The 14,783-nt window shown below is 36.9% G+C and overlaps 1 protein-coding gene and 1 pseudogene across 9 annotated transcripts in view; both read right to left on the reverse strand.

Moving 5' to 3' along the window:
- The window catches only part of DNM3 (dynamin 3), a 624,166-nt gene that overhangs the window by 543,386 nt on the left and 65,997 nt on the right, over positions 1-14,783 (reverse strand). The window lies entirely within an intron of this gene.
- LOC127493544 (large ribosomal subunit protein eL30 pseudogene) lies at positions 8,265-8,733 on the reverse strand (annotated as a pseudogene).

Consider the following 14,783-nt stretch of genomic DNA (forward strand, 5'->3'; position numbering starts at 1 on the left):
CAGCCAATCCTCTTAAGAGGAGAATTCTTACACCATGCATCCCCAATTTAGAACATGTGCCTTCAACAATGCAAATCAATTCAGGTCCCTTCTTCACCCTCAAAGCTGTCCTTACCAAGATCATCAAGAACCTTCATATTTCTGAAAACAACAGGATTCCTACATTTTACCTTACTTCCTTAAGAAAAACATGATATTGCTCATCCCCTTTCTTCTCCTGTGTCAAGCTGATGCTTTTCCTCCAACATCTTTACTCCCTCTCAGCATCTGCAGGTGTCTACTTCCTATGTGTAAGGTTTTTTTTCCAGCCATATTCTCACTCTACATGTTCTCCCCCTTGGTGGTTTTATCCACGCCTGACTAATAGTTTCTATTTATGACTCTGCAGCCCCAATCTCTCTTCTGAGCTGCTGACTTCTACTTATTATATCAAGATATCACAAGCACTCCAAAGTCATCGTGTCATAAACTGAACACATTATTGTCCTCCTTGAATCTGCTCTTTGTTTATTCCCTAAAATTGTGAATGGCACCACCAACCATTCAGTAAACCAAGCAAAAATCTGGGAATCAGTTGCAGTTTTCTCCCCATCCTTTACTTTCTTCACTCAAATCCTCATAAATGATTTACTGCCTGTCTTCCCCCACTTTGCATCCTCTCTTTTTGTTAAACACAGAACTCATATATTCCATCTTGTATCATGCATCCTTGAATTGTACTTGCAGTTCCCTCTTGCTTATTTGTCCTTCAGAATTCAGCTCTGGTGTCAACTCCCATGTTACAAGCTTTCCTTATCCTGCCTAGGCAGAGCTAGGATACTCCTACGCTGAGGTCCCGCATTATTTGTAAAAACCTTCATTCACTACAGACGCTACTGTATATGCTTGCCTATTTTCCATCTTCCCAACCAGACTGTCAACCAAAAAAGCAGGAGCCATGTCCAATTTTTATCCCTGGGTATTCAAACTGTAGCGTAATTCCTGGTTTATCATAGGTCTTTAATCTTTTCTGTGGATAAATAAAAAAACAAACATGAGTAACTCCCATTGTCCACATTTCTGTGCTTCCTGTCACCTCTTATCATTCTTTATCAATTCATTAAATATTCATTCACTTAAGAAACCTCTGATTCCAATTCCACTCCACTCTGATTCCCCACCCCTCCTGGTATAATTCACTGCAACACAAAGTAGACAAGAACATCTGAGCACTTAACTTGCTGTCCTACGACTGTTTTATTATATTTCTGTTATAGGAGGCATGAAAGAAAACACTACTTAATTCATTTTATAGTTGCCTCAAAACTAGGCTTTCCTTATTTAGAGTTCTTTAGAGGAAGGTACATTCACATTTGAAAGAAACCAAAAGCAACACGCTAGCAAAAACTTCCCCTCCACTAACACACAGCAGCATCTCACAATAGGGCTTTCAAAGGGGTTACAGAGCCTGTGTGTAGTGCTGCTTTCGAGCCATCACATGGCAGCAGCGGGGGAAACACACCAGCACTGAAGTGAGACAAAGAGCAGAGATGAAGCCCGTTCTGTTCCTGCTGACGCTACTGAAGCCACTGCTCTCTCAGCTGGGCTAACAACAAACAGACCTCGCGGCCTGCAGCCCAGCCAGGCAAGCATCCAGTCAGAATGGGTGACCCGGAGCAGTGGTTCCCAGGACTCAGAGGGCTTCACGACCCTACACACCCATGGTAGCTTCAAACACTCATCAATCTTTTTCCTATATCACTAAAAGCATAACCTGGAGGGAGGTTATGGGGGGGAAAAGCTGCTATAATCCAAAAGTTGTACTTTGGAAATTTATATTTATTAAATAAAATAAAAGTTAAAAAAAAGAAATACAGTTAAATTGTTGTTGGAAATAATACCAACATCTAAAGATAGGGGACTTATTACCCAGTGGAATATTCAGTGATCATTGATAATGAGGTAATAGAAGAGTTCACATAAAAAATCACTCCCTAATATTAACTGGGAAAACCATTTACAAAGCCCAAATGTGTGTGCGTGTGTGTGCATGTATGTGTAGGTATATATATATATATATATTCATATAACATTACAGTGTAAGATAAATCTATGCCAAAATGTTAAAAGTGCTTAATTTCTAAATGATTAGATAGATTAAGGTGACTTTATTTTCTTATAATTTTATCCATGTTTTCTGAGTATTCTTTATGAACATGTATTTCTTTAACAAGAAAAAGCATATTTTAAAAAATGAAATGGTCACCTTAAATAAAAGTTATAAATCTCTAAATCTTCATAAATATTTTCCTTTTTATTTATATCCTGGAGAACTAAGATTTTTTTTTCTGAAAGTCTTGGTGGTTTTGTAGGAAAGGGTATCAGATTTATAGAATCACCACGAGAGCAAAGGGATATCCCGAGATGCTCAATAAATGCATTCTTGGGAACTAGGATCAAAATGAGAAAGTAAGAAATGAAAAGTTTAAACAAATTTTTTATTTTAAAAAAATTTCAAGAGAAAGTCAGAAAACCAAAGTTAAATGTCACTACTTCATATTTAGGGCAAACATAACATTTTTATTATTTTAATCTATTAAAGTGTAGGAAATGTCACATTGTTAAGATCAAATGAAGCTTTGTTTTCAGAGGCAACATGATTCTAAGTAAGGTATGGCTCATATGGTGTAGCCTCACAATCTGTACTGTACACACACTGGACAGGATATCCCTCTGCTATTTAAATCTAGACAATGTTATAGACAATAATAGTAACATCAGAAGAAAAAATGGTACACAAATTCAACTATTAGTTAAAAGAAAATGAACTTCAAACCTAAAAACATGATTATTCCCTTTTCATAGCATTTATCGAATAAAAGCAAATCAGTGAAAAGTAATTTAAAGATTTAACTGTATATATTAGATTGGCCTGATTTTCACAAGCCAATATTAAGATGAACAGTGTTAAAAATGTAAGCAGAGAGAGAAACTGGGAAAAGAAACAAAAAGGAATAAAATCCATCACAGGATTGCTTCAGGAATTTCAATGATATTGATATGCTAGATTCCCTACCTTCACATTAATTAATGAGATAATTAAACATTTGTGTTTTATTTGTTTAGCAGGCATTTATGAAGCATTCACTGTGGCATAGCATGTACCAGCCTAGGCTTTCACCCAAGGAAACATTTCTACACAATATTTTCCTCACTTAAAAACAGAAGACTAACATGAGATAGACATGATTATTCACTACTGTCAAATCGCTGACATCTGTTCTACTTGTTAAAGGTCTATCCTTGACATTTGTGGAATAGGATAATAGCTGAAGTTGTTTAAGAAAAAGGACTTCAAATAAAAGTAGATTAGAAGAATTTTTAAATATTCTAATTAAGGAAAATGTATCATGTAAGACTTAAATTTGACACTTGGTTTGGGAGAGATGAAACAAATTTTATCTGGTAGAAACTGGCTGTTCATTTTAAATGTCCTAACATGGCCAAAGAAAGAGGTGGCAAAAAAACACTACCATACACTCCATACACACTACCATTGTTTTTAACTGGCCCATAAAATTCAGAAGTCTAGAAGTCAGTGATTCCAAGAGCATTTTAGCCACCCAGAAGATGGCTAATCTACAATTTGAAATTCTGTCCATGACACAATGTCATACATGCAAAATATGCTCAAAATTTATTTGTTGCATAAAGATACATAGGGTTTTTTTTTTTCATGTAGAGGATGTGATTGGGTCACTTAAAAATGGTTCAAAAACCTTATCATTTAATAGGTTTAAAAAAATGAAATAAGAGGGGCAGGCATTTAGCCTGGTAGTTAAACACCTGCAACCCACATCAGAGTACCCAGGTTCAATTCCCAGCTGCAGTTCCTGACTCCAGCTTTCTGCTAATACAGATGCCAGAAGGCAAAAGTGATAGCTCAAGTAAATTCCTACTATACACCTGAGAGACCTGGATTGGGTTCCTGGCTTTTGGTTTCAGAAGTGGAGCAGCCAGGTCTCAAACCGGCACCCACATGGGATGCTGGCACTGCAGGTAGCAGCCTCAACTGCTACACCACAGCGCCAGCCCCCTGAACTATTTCTTATACCTGGCATGCAAATAATACATTGGCTTACATTTCAAGTTATATTAGACTGAATTATCCAAAGTTGCTGTTTTTTGGTCAAATGTTAAGTAATTTGAATCAATTTTGGTAATATGTTACTGTAATAGAGAACACATGACGCTATGCATTGTCAAACCCCATAAAAACTTTATACCACAAAGATCAAGAAATGGAAAAAACAAATGATAAAGTTACATATTAGGATCAAGGTTAACTCTGGTGACAAAGATGGAAACAATGATTTTGGAGGTGAATTTTATAAAAGAGGATTGGTCACGTCATGGTCAATTTTGGGCTTATTCTGCAAGCTCTACATACTTATGATTTCTGTACCTTTTATAAGTATGATATATAATAAAACCCTGTATTAATTTTTAAAAGAAAAAGGATTCAGAGCTACTTACAGGGATTTCTGAGTCTAGAAGTAGGCATAAAATATAAAAAGATGGTCTGGGATAATCTTGTAAAGACAGAAATTTAGGACACACACACAGTAGTGAAAGGATGTTACAGGAACACGGGAGCCAATGGAAAGAGCTCTCAAGATGACAGTTTAAGTTACAAAATAAAGTAATATTGGATTATAACTCTAGGTGTAAAATAAATATCCATGAGTACATATTGATATAAATAAATTATTGAATAAATAGAGAAAATGGATAAATTTCCCATGCAAATTCCAAATAATTTGTATAGATAATTCACCCTCAGGAAGGCTGTACAACTCCTACTCCCTAACCATGGATTGAACATAGTGACCTCCTTCCAAAGAAAAAATATGGAAAGGAAGAAACCTGATGAACAACGCCTCAGCCAGGTAAAGAAGTCAGCATCAACAGTGATAAGCCATGTTAACACTACAAACTTTGATGTGATGCGATGGAAACAGCAATCATCCTCTATGGGCTTTCTCACAAAAACACATAAACCTATGAGAAAAACATTAAACAAATCTCCTATAAGGTGCCTGATCAATACTTTTCAAAACTGTTATGAACATCAAAAACAAGAAAAGTGGAAAAAATTCACATCTGAGAGGAACCTAAAAAGACACGACAGTGAAATGCTATGTGACATCTTGCATATGATTCTGGAAAAGAAAAAGGACAATAGGCTAAAGACTATGGAAATCTGAATAAAATACGGACTTCAATTAATAAAAATATATCAATAGTAGTTCATTAATTGCAACAAACCTACTATATCAGTGTAAGATATTACTGATAGGTTAAACCGAGTATACGGCCTATTGGGACTTCCTACTATCTTTACAGTTTTCCTGTAAATCTAAAAGTGTTTTAAAATAAAATGTCTACCCAAAAAGTATTATGGGAAGAGCTGTTTACTACATATGATGGCTACCAAGTTGACATCTACAGCTCCATCTCTAATCTCATAATCAGCATCACCCACCTCATTCAGCTTTTTACACAGGACATTCTTAAGCCTGATGTGTTGGCCATTGTGGCCTTTTCACTCTGATGCTCTTTCTTTCTTAGGTAGGCTGTGGGCCAACCCAGAACAATTTGGCCATAAATCCATATCAAATCATATAATTGAGACATTTTCGGACACCAAGTATTTTTAAGGACAGTTTCCAATAGCTATGAGGAGTGATTTAGAAAATATATCCTGTTTTATTTCACTTTCAATTCATGATATATGACTACTAATTTTTTGCTGCCATAATGAGTCTCTAATAATCAAGACAAAAAAGATATCCTCCTAGATAGATTTATCCATGTTCTCTGGCCACACCCATTTACAAAATTATTAACAATACTATTCTGATTCTAGAACTAGTATATAAAATATAAAAGATGATTCAGGAGCATCATGTAGTGACAGAAAGTTAGGAATCACTCATGTCACACACACACAGATGGGAAAATGTCAGAGTGACTCAGGAGCCAAACAAAAGAGTTCTCAGGGAACAATTTGAGCAAAAAATAAAGCAACATTGGGATAAAATCCTAAGTATAAAATGTGTTTTGTAGGATCAGTGTCAAAAAATAAATAATAATTAAATAAACCAACTTGACTTGATATCTTTTCCCATTGGGTGTTGCTTATAAGTTAATTGAACTGACATCTAAAACTTCATATATGAGCTATTTTCCATTCTTAGAGCCAGAGTAGCTAGTAGCCATAACTTTGACATATGCTCTGTTAAATGCCAATTTTTAAATCAATTTTATGGCCGGTGCCGTGGCTCACTAGGCTAATCCTCCGCCTTGCGGCGCTGGCACACTGGATTCTAGTCCCGGTCGGGGCGCCGGATTCTGTCCCAGTTGCCCCTCTTCCAGGCCAGCTCTCTGCTGTGGCCAGGGAGTGCAGTGGAGGATGGCCCAAGTGCTTGGGCCCTGCACCCCATGGGAGACCAGGAGAAGCACCTGGCTCCTGCCGTCAGATCAGCGTGGTGCGCCGGCCGCGGCGGCCATTGGAGGGTGAACCAACGGCAAAGGAAGACCTTTCTCTCTGTCTCTCTCTCTCACTGTCCACTCTGCCTGTCAAAAATTAAAAAAAATAAATAAATAAAAATTTTAAAAAATTAATTTTACACAGGGAAACTACTAACTCAATTTTAAGTAAATTGGTTTCCTATCTCTAGGAAAGCATCTGGTAGTTTTCTAGGAAAATGAACCAACTAGTCATTTTTTGTACTTGGCTAGAAACATTACTTCTATATAAATTCACAGAATAAGTATTTGCATACATGGATGGAGAAAGCTTTTAAAAGCCAAATTTTTAAACCAGAAAACAGACACACTATGAACTTTATTTTTAGTACCCTTCTTATAGTACACTAACAAACTAAGTTTTAAATATGTCCTCACAAAAAGGTTGCTGCCCAGGCTCAATTCTTCTCTTTTCATAGCTGTTGTTATTTTATTATTTTTAAAACTGTAATTAGTTTTTAACAGATTCAATGTAATTTCTAAGAACATAATAATAATCCCTTCTTCCTTCCCTACCCTCCCCCCTACACCCTCTATCTTTCTTACCCTCTTTCCTTCTCCATTTTTGCCTTTTATTTAGTTCTTGAGATAACATGCTAAATTTACATTACAATGAAAAGCCTTAATATTTCACCAAATAAGGCCGGCGCCGCAGCTCACTAGGCTAATCCTCCGCCTTGCGGTGCCGGCACACCGGGTTCTAGTCCCGGTCGGGGCGCCGGATTCTGTCCTGGTTGCCCCTCTTCCAGGCCAGCTCTCTGCTGTGGCCAGGGAGTGCAGTGGAGGATGGCCCAAGTGCTTGGGCCCTGCACCCCATGGGAGACCAGGAAAAGCACCTGGCTCCTGGCTCCTGCCATCGGATCAGCGCGGTGCGCCGGCTGCAGCGCGCTGGCCGCAGCGGCCATTGGAGGGTGAACCAACAGCAAAGGAAGACCTTTCTCTCTGTCTCTCTCTCTCTCACTGTCCACTTTGCCTGTCAAAAAATAAATAAATAAAAATAAAAATAAAAATAAATATTTCACCAAATAAGAAGTTTACCATATAAAAAGCAAAAAGGCCCTAGTTTAGTGAGAATATAGGCAATGGCTATAAAAAATAACTGAACGAAAAAATGACTATTTCACCCATATACAGTAAATTTTAATCAGATCATTAAAACTATAGTAGTATAATATTCTTAACCATTTGTTTGACAAATATATAAAACAAACTTTTACAAAACTGTATTTGCAGCAATACTAATAAACACAGATACTCCTTTATTTCTTTGGTTGTTTTTTAAATTTTAGATCCCACATATTAGTGAAAACATGCAGTATTTGTCTTTCTGGGACCAGCTTATTTCACAGGACATGATGTCCTCCAGTTTCATCTATTTTGCTGCAAATGTTAGAATTTCATTTTATATATAGCCTAATAATATTCCATTGTTAATATACACCACATTTTCTTTACCCATTCATTTCATGATGGACACCTTTGTTGGTTTCAAATTTTGGCTACTGTGAACAGTGCTGCTGTAAATATGGTGGTGCAGTTATCACTTTGATACATTGTGTTCAAATCTTTTGGCTATATAACCAGTGGTAAGACTGCTGGGTCATATGGCAAGTCAATTTCTAGTTTGTTCATTTGTTTGTTTGTTTGTTTTTAACAACCTCTGGCAGGTTTTATTAAAGAAAAAATTGTATGGTTTACTTTTCACCAATCTGTCCGGGCATGCTTCTAATAATATCAGACCCACCTAGATCAACAATAGAGTGTGTATTCTGTAGTATTGTCCACATGCTGTGCCCAGTTCAATATTATTGCCACTGCAGTGACAGACACCATTTGGGCCATGGCATAATACTCTATTTCAGATTTCCTCAGAGCCTGGTAGTTATTGGCAAGGATGACCGGTTTTGTCTTGCTTTGTCTGACCATCTTCAAAGACAGCCTGTGCCCTAGCACGTATTTTCCAGTCTTCCTCACAAGTTGGAGTCTAGAGTCAATCAACTCCAGCAACTTTTTTGTCTTCTTTGTGGCCACCATCTTTCTGTCTTGGGTGTGGGACAGCCTCCAACCAAGTGGGCCACAAAAAGATGGCCAGGGAAATTATTCCTAGTTTTTTTAAGAAATCTCTACACTGTTTTCCACAGTGGCTGCACCAATTTCCATTCCCACAACAGTGTATAAGGGTTTGTTTCTCTTTGTCCACATCCTCACAAGCATTTGTTACTCTGTATTTTAGCCATTCTGAAAGAGTAAGGTAATATCTCATTGAGGTTTTGATTTGCATTTCCCTGATACTTAGTGATGTTGAGTATTCTTTCACATAATTGTTGGCCAGATGTAATTCTTCTTTTCAGAACAGTTTACTGAAGTCCTTTGCCCATTTCTCAACTGAATTCATGGTTTTTGTTGTTGTTGTTGTTGTTTTAAAGATTTATGTATTTATTTGAGAGGCAGAGTTACAGAGGGAGGAAGATACAGAGAAAAAGGTCTTCCATCGGCTGCATCCGCTGCTTCACTCCCCAGATGGCTGCAACAGCTGGAGCTGGGCTGAACCGATGCCAGGAGCCAGGCACTTCTTCCAGGTCTCCCATGTGGGTGCAAGGGGCCAAGCACTTGGGCCATCTTCCACTGCTTTTCCAGACTATTAGCAGAGAGATGGATTGGAAGAGGAGCAGCCAGGACTCGAACTGGTGCCCATATAGAATGCCAGTGCTGCAAGCAGAGGCTTAACCTACTACGCAACAGCACCAGCCTCCTGGATTGGTTGTTTTTGTTTTTGTTTTTGTTGAGTTTTCTAAGTTGCTGATATATTTGGGATATTAATCCTTTGTCATATATGCAGCTTGCAAATATTTTTTCCCATTCTGCTGATGTCTCTTCACTATATTGATCATTTCCTTTACTGTGCAAAAGCTTCTCAATATCTGACTTCAAAGCATACTACAAAGCTATAGCAATTAAACAGTATGGTACTGGTGTAAAAAATGAACATAGATCAATGGAACAGAATATAGAGCCCAGAAATTATTCCACATACATACAGCAAACTTATTTTCTGCTAAACTGCTCAGAACATACAGAGTTACTAGTAAGGATAATTTCTTACCAAATTGTGCTGGCAAAACTGGATGTATCTATAAGAGATAAATTAGATCCATATCTCTTACCATATACAAAAATCAACTCAAGATGGATCAAAGACCTAAACTTAAGATCTAGACAATAAAGTTGCTAGAAGAAAACACAGGGGAAACACCCCAGGACATTGGTGTAGGAGACAACTTTTTTTCCCAGGGGATTCCAATTCAATCCCATCAAGGTGGCATGTACCAATGCCATCTCACTAGTCCAAGTTTCAGTTCATAATTAATCATAATGATAGGTCTAAGAGTCAAAGAGATCACATAAAGACTAGTGTCTGCTAATACTAACTGACAGAATTAAGAAGGAGAGAATGATGTGGGATACACAGCAGACTCATAGAATGGCAGATGTCCTAAACAGCACTCTGGCCTCAGAATCAGCCTTTAAGGCATTTGGATCTGGCCAAAAAGCTCATGAGAGTATTTCAGGCATGGAAATCCAAGACACTCTGGGGGAAAAAAAATGAACTAAATGAAAGATCTCTGTGAGTGAGAGATCCCAGTGGAAAGAACGGGCCATCAAAGAAGGAGGTACCTTTCTATGAAGAGAGAAAAGAACTTCCACTTTGACTGTAGCCTTGTCTAAATAAAATCAGAGTTGGTGAACTCAAGAGGCTTCCATAGCCTTGGCAGCTCATGATAAGAGCCTAGGGTGATTACTGACACCATAAATAAGAGTGTCAATTGTTAAATCAACAACAGGAGTCACTGTGCACTTACTCCCCATGTAGGATCTCTGTCCTTCATGTGTTCTGCTATGTGAATTAACAGTATAACTAGTACTCAAACAGTACATTATACTTTGTGTTTCTTTGTGGGTGCAAACTGTTGAAATCTTTATTTACTATATACTAAATTGATCTTATGTATATAAAGATAATTGAAAATGAATCTTGATGAAGAATGGGGTGGGAGAGGGAATGGGAGATGGGATGGTTACGGGTGGGAGAGAGGTTATGAGGGGAAATAGCTGCTATAACCCAAAAGTTGTACTTTGGAAATTTATTTTATTAAATAAAAGTTTAAAAAAAATTCAACTGCCAAAAAAAAAACAGAGCACAGGAAACAAAAGCAAAACTAAATAAATGGAGCTATATCAAACTCAATTCTTCTTTTTGATGTAAGCTGTGATGAATATGAACACAAAATGTAAATGAGCATGCACAGTGAAATTTACATCTCATTTGAAGGCATTACATATCAGCTTTAGAAGAGAGGTTTAAAAAGGGACGCCCACTAATGCTCTATGTCCAACAAATTCTCTTCCTCCGGCCCTCCAATTGGAAGAAACCATACTGGTTGAGACCTGAAGAACTGTACCAAGTCACCATTTGGTACACTTATCCTACTATACATATTCAGGGATAGTTTGGAAAATGAAAATTGTACTTGGAATTTTTCCTTAAACTCTAGTCCTCAGTACTTAATATCACTATAAATCTGCAAAATAGGGCTGGTAAGTCCTAACCAGAACAACATAAAATGAGGCATACACTCAGACCAGGATGGCTACAACACATCTAGACACTGAAAGCACACACAGTCACACTACATATATGAAATATTAATGCTAGAAATTTCTAAAAATATACTCAAAGCCCAGTATTTTACCTTCTAAAATTAACTTTGATGAATATTCAGTCATTAGTCTCTGCTAATATATTTCCAGTAACGAATAGTTGCACAGAGGGTTTTACATCTTTCCTGATCAGTGGTCTTATTTTCGGTCTTCCAGAGGAACTTTTATAAATAAAATACTTTCTCCTAACCTGTTTTTCCTTGCTTACCTTAACCTTCCCATTAACTTCAGCTAATTATCAGTTTTAGCCTCCCTGACACTATCCTATCTAATTTCATTTCTGTCCACATGAAAGAGTAGCTAGTAACCACTCTTACACCTATAATATTTTCTGCTAAAAGCACACATTAAAGCAAATTCTATTACTAGAAAGTCACCCACTCCAATTTAAATAAATGCTACTCTTGGATTTTTCTTTTTTACATGTCCCTGGCTTAGCATTCTGTATATTTTTCACACGCTTTATGTTCAGAGAATTTTCTCTATAAATATCTTAAACCACTTTGCCCCCATATTTTTCTCCTGTTTAGGTCATTCATAAGTAAAAAATCAGAATTTTATTATTTACTATCTTCACGAGTCACAGTTGCTTCTAAAATAACCATTTTTTTCTCTAAGCTTCTTAAAATTTACTTTTGAAAATGATGCCCAGGGCAGGCATTATGGTGAAGTGGGTTAAGCTACTTCTTGGGATGCCCCATATCATCCCACACCAGAATGCTGGTTTGAGTCCCAGCTACTCCAGGCTTCCAATCCACCTTCCTGCTAATGCACCTGAAAGACAGCAGATAATGGCCCAATTACATGGGTTGCTATCACCCACGTGGGAAACCCAGATGGAGTTTCTGGGTCCTGGCTTCTGCCCAGGCCAGCCCTGGCTGTTGTAGGCATTTGGAGACTGAACCAGAAGATAGAAAATTCTCTCTCTCTCTCCTCTCTCCTCTTCCTTCTCCCCTCTCCCCTCTCACTATGTTTTTCTCTCCTTCTCATTCTCCCTCCTTCCTTCTCCAACACCCTGTATTTCAAATAAACAGTCTTTAAAAAATTTAATGATTTGAAAAAAGTAATCTTGCGCAAAAGAACAAAGCTGGGAACTTTAGAACATCTGACCTTAAAAGATACTTGTTACAAACCTATAACAACCAAAACATCATGGTAGTGGCATAAAAAGAGACACAGACCAATGGAATAAAATGCAGAATACAGAAATAAACCCACATATTTATACCCACTGATTTTTCTACAAAGGCATGGAGAAAAAAAACAATAGAGAAAGATCAGTTTCTTTAATAAATGGTGCTGGGAAAACTAGATATACATATATGGACAAATGGAACTAGATCCCTATCTTTCATTATATAAAAAAACAACTGAAAATAGATAAAAGATCTATGCATAATACCTGAAACTACAAAACTACTAGAAGAAAACATGGAAAACATTTTAAGATATCACTATAGGCAATAATTTTTGTATAAATTTCCAAAATTACAGGCAACTAAAATAAAAATAAAACAGGATTATATCAAACTAAGAAGCTCCCACACAGCAAAGGAAACAATCAACAGAGTGAAGATAAAACTTACAGAAAGAGAGAAAATATTTGCAAACTATCCACCCAATAACAGATTAACTACCAGATTATACAAAGAAGTAAAAAAAAAAAAAAAAAAAAACTCTACCACAAAAACAAAAGTCTGTTTTAAAAGTGGGCAAAGGTTCTGAATAGACATTTCTCAAAAGATTATATATATACATAAATGATCAGTAAATACATCAAAAATTCTTCAACATTATTACTCATCAGGGAAATGCAAATCAGTCAAAATAAGATATTATCTTGGCCGGCGCCTCTGCTCAATAGGCTAATCCTCCGCCTGTGGTGCCGGCACACCGGGTTCTAGTCCCGGTCGGGGCACCGGATTCTGTCCTGGTTGCCCCTCTTCCAGGCCAGCTCTCTGCTGTGGCCCAGGAGTGCAGTGGAGGATGGCCCAAGTGCTTGGGCCTTGCACCCGCATGGGAGACCAGGAGAAGCACCTGGCTCCTGGCTTCAGATCAGCGTGGTGTGCTGGCCACAGCATGCCAACCGACCGCAGTGGCCATTGGAGGGTGAACCAATGGTAAAGGAAGACCTTTCTCTCTGTCTCTCTCTCTCACACTGTCCACTCTGCCTGTCAAAAAAAATAAATAAGTAAGATATTATCTTACCTGAGTAGAATGTCTATAATCAAACTGAAAAAAAAAAATAAGTGTTGGTGAGAATGCAGGGAAAGGAAAGCTCTTACAAACTTGTTGTCAAGAATGTAAATAAGTACAACCATTATGGGAAATAGTATGGACATTCCTCAAAAAAAAAAAAAAAAACACTAAAAACACAACTACCATATAATTCAGCTATGTAACATAGGAAGGTACTTGAAAAAGATCATGGAAAAACAGAATTAAAAGATAAGTTTATTTTGTTAAAAAACAAAAAAACCTAAAATCCATAGTTTTTCTGCTGTATTTATTCCCCATGAACTTTCTGAAGACCCCCTCCTCTACCCAAACAAAGTAAATACATCAAAGAGTTACCTATATACTCTCCTGCATATTGCACTGTTCACAAAAGCCAAGGTACAGAAGTCAACTGAAGTGCCTATCAACAGATAAATGAAGAAAGCAAATTACACAGCCCTAAAAAAGAATAAAATCTTGTCATCTGCGGGACAGTGGATGAAACTTAACATTATATTAAGTGAAATAAGTGAGACACAGGAAAACACTGCATGTTCTCACTCATACAGGGAAGCAAAAAAAGGTGATTTCTCAAAAGTCAAAAGTAGAGTACTGATCAGCAGAGATTTGGAAAAATAGCAGGGAGAGGGAGGTTAGATGACAAATACCAATATACAGTGAGACAAGAGGGATAAGTTCTAATTTATATATTTCACAAAGAACTATTAATACAGGAATTCATAGCTCCTCTACACAAAGAAAAGATAAATGTGTATAAAGGGGGAAATGCTAATTACACAGATCTAATCATTATACATTATATATACATGTACCAAATTATCACATTGTATCTCATAAATATGTACAATTATTATGTGTGGATTTAGATAAAGAATTCTTAAATGTGTCTAGTAGAAACAAAGTTTGTTTTCTAAGAAATAACATTATTTTCTCCTTTTCTGAGATTGAATTTCATGTGATCTTCATTTTATTCCCAGCTCCACTATCTTTTCATAAGATAGCCCTTAGATCTGCCTTCTTACCTGTACTGCAAACATATTTTTTTCACATTTCACAAGCATACAATTTGCTTAAAAATAAAGATAAGTTTATATAACTCCTAATATATAACAATAATGACAAGCTGATTTTCCAACTTTTGGGTAACAGAAAAGAAAAAAAATAAAGACTAAGAAGAAAGAAGAAAGTTTTAGCAGGAAACAGCCAATAACTTCTAAACAAACATATGTTTAAATTTTATAAACATAAAATACAAG

The sequence above is a fragment of the Oryctolagus cuniculus genome, chromosome 7, assembly GCF_051225735.1.
Source record: "Oryctolagus cuniculus isolate XC-2025 breed Fujian yellow rabbit chromosome 7, ASM5122573v1, whole genome shotgun sequence".
Taxonomy (NCBI): Eukaryota; Metazoa; Chordata; class Mammalia; order Lagomorpha; family Leporidae; genus Oryctolagus; species Oryctolagus cuniculus.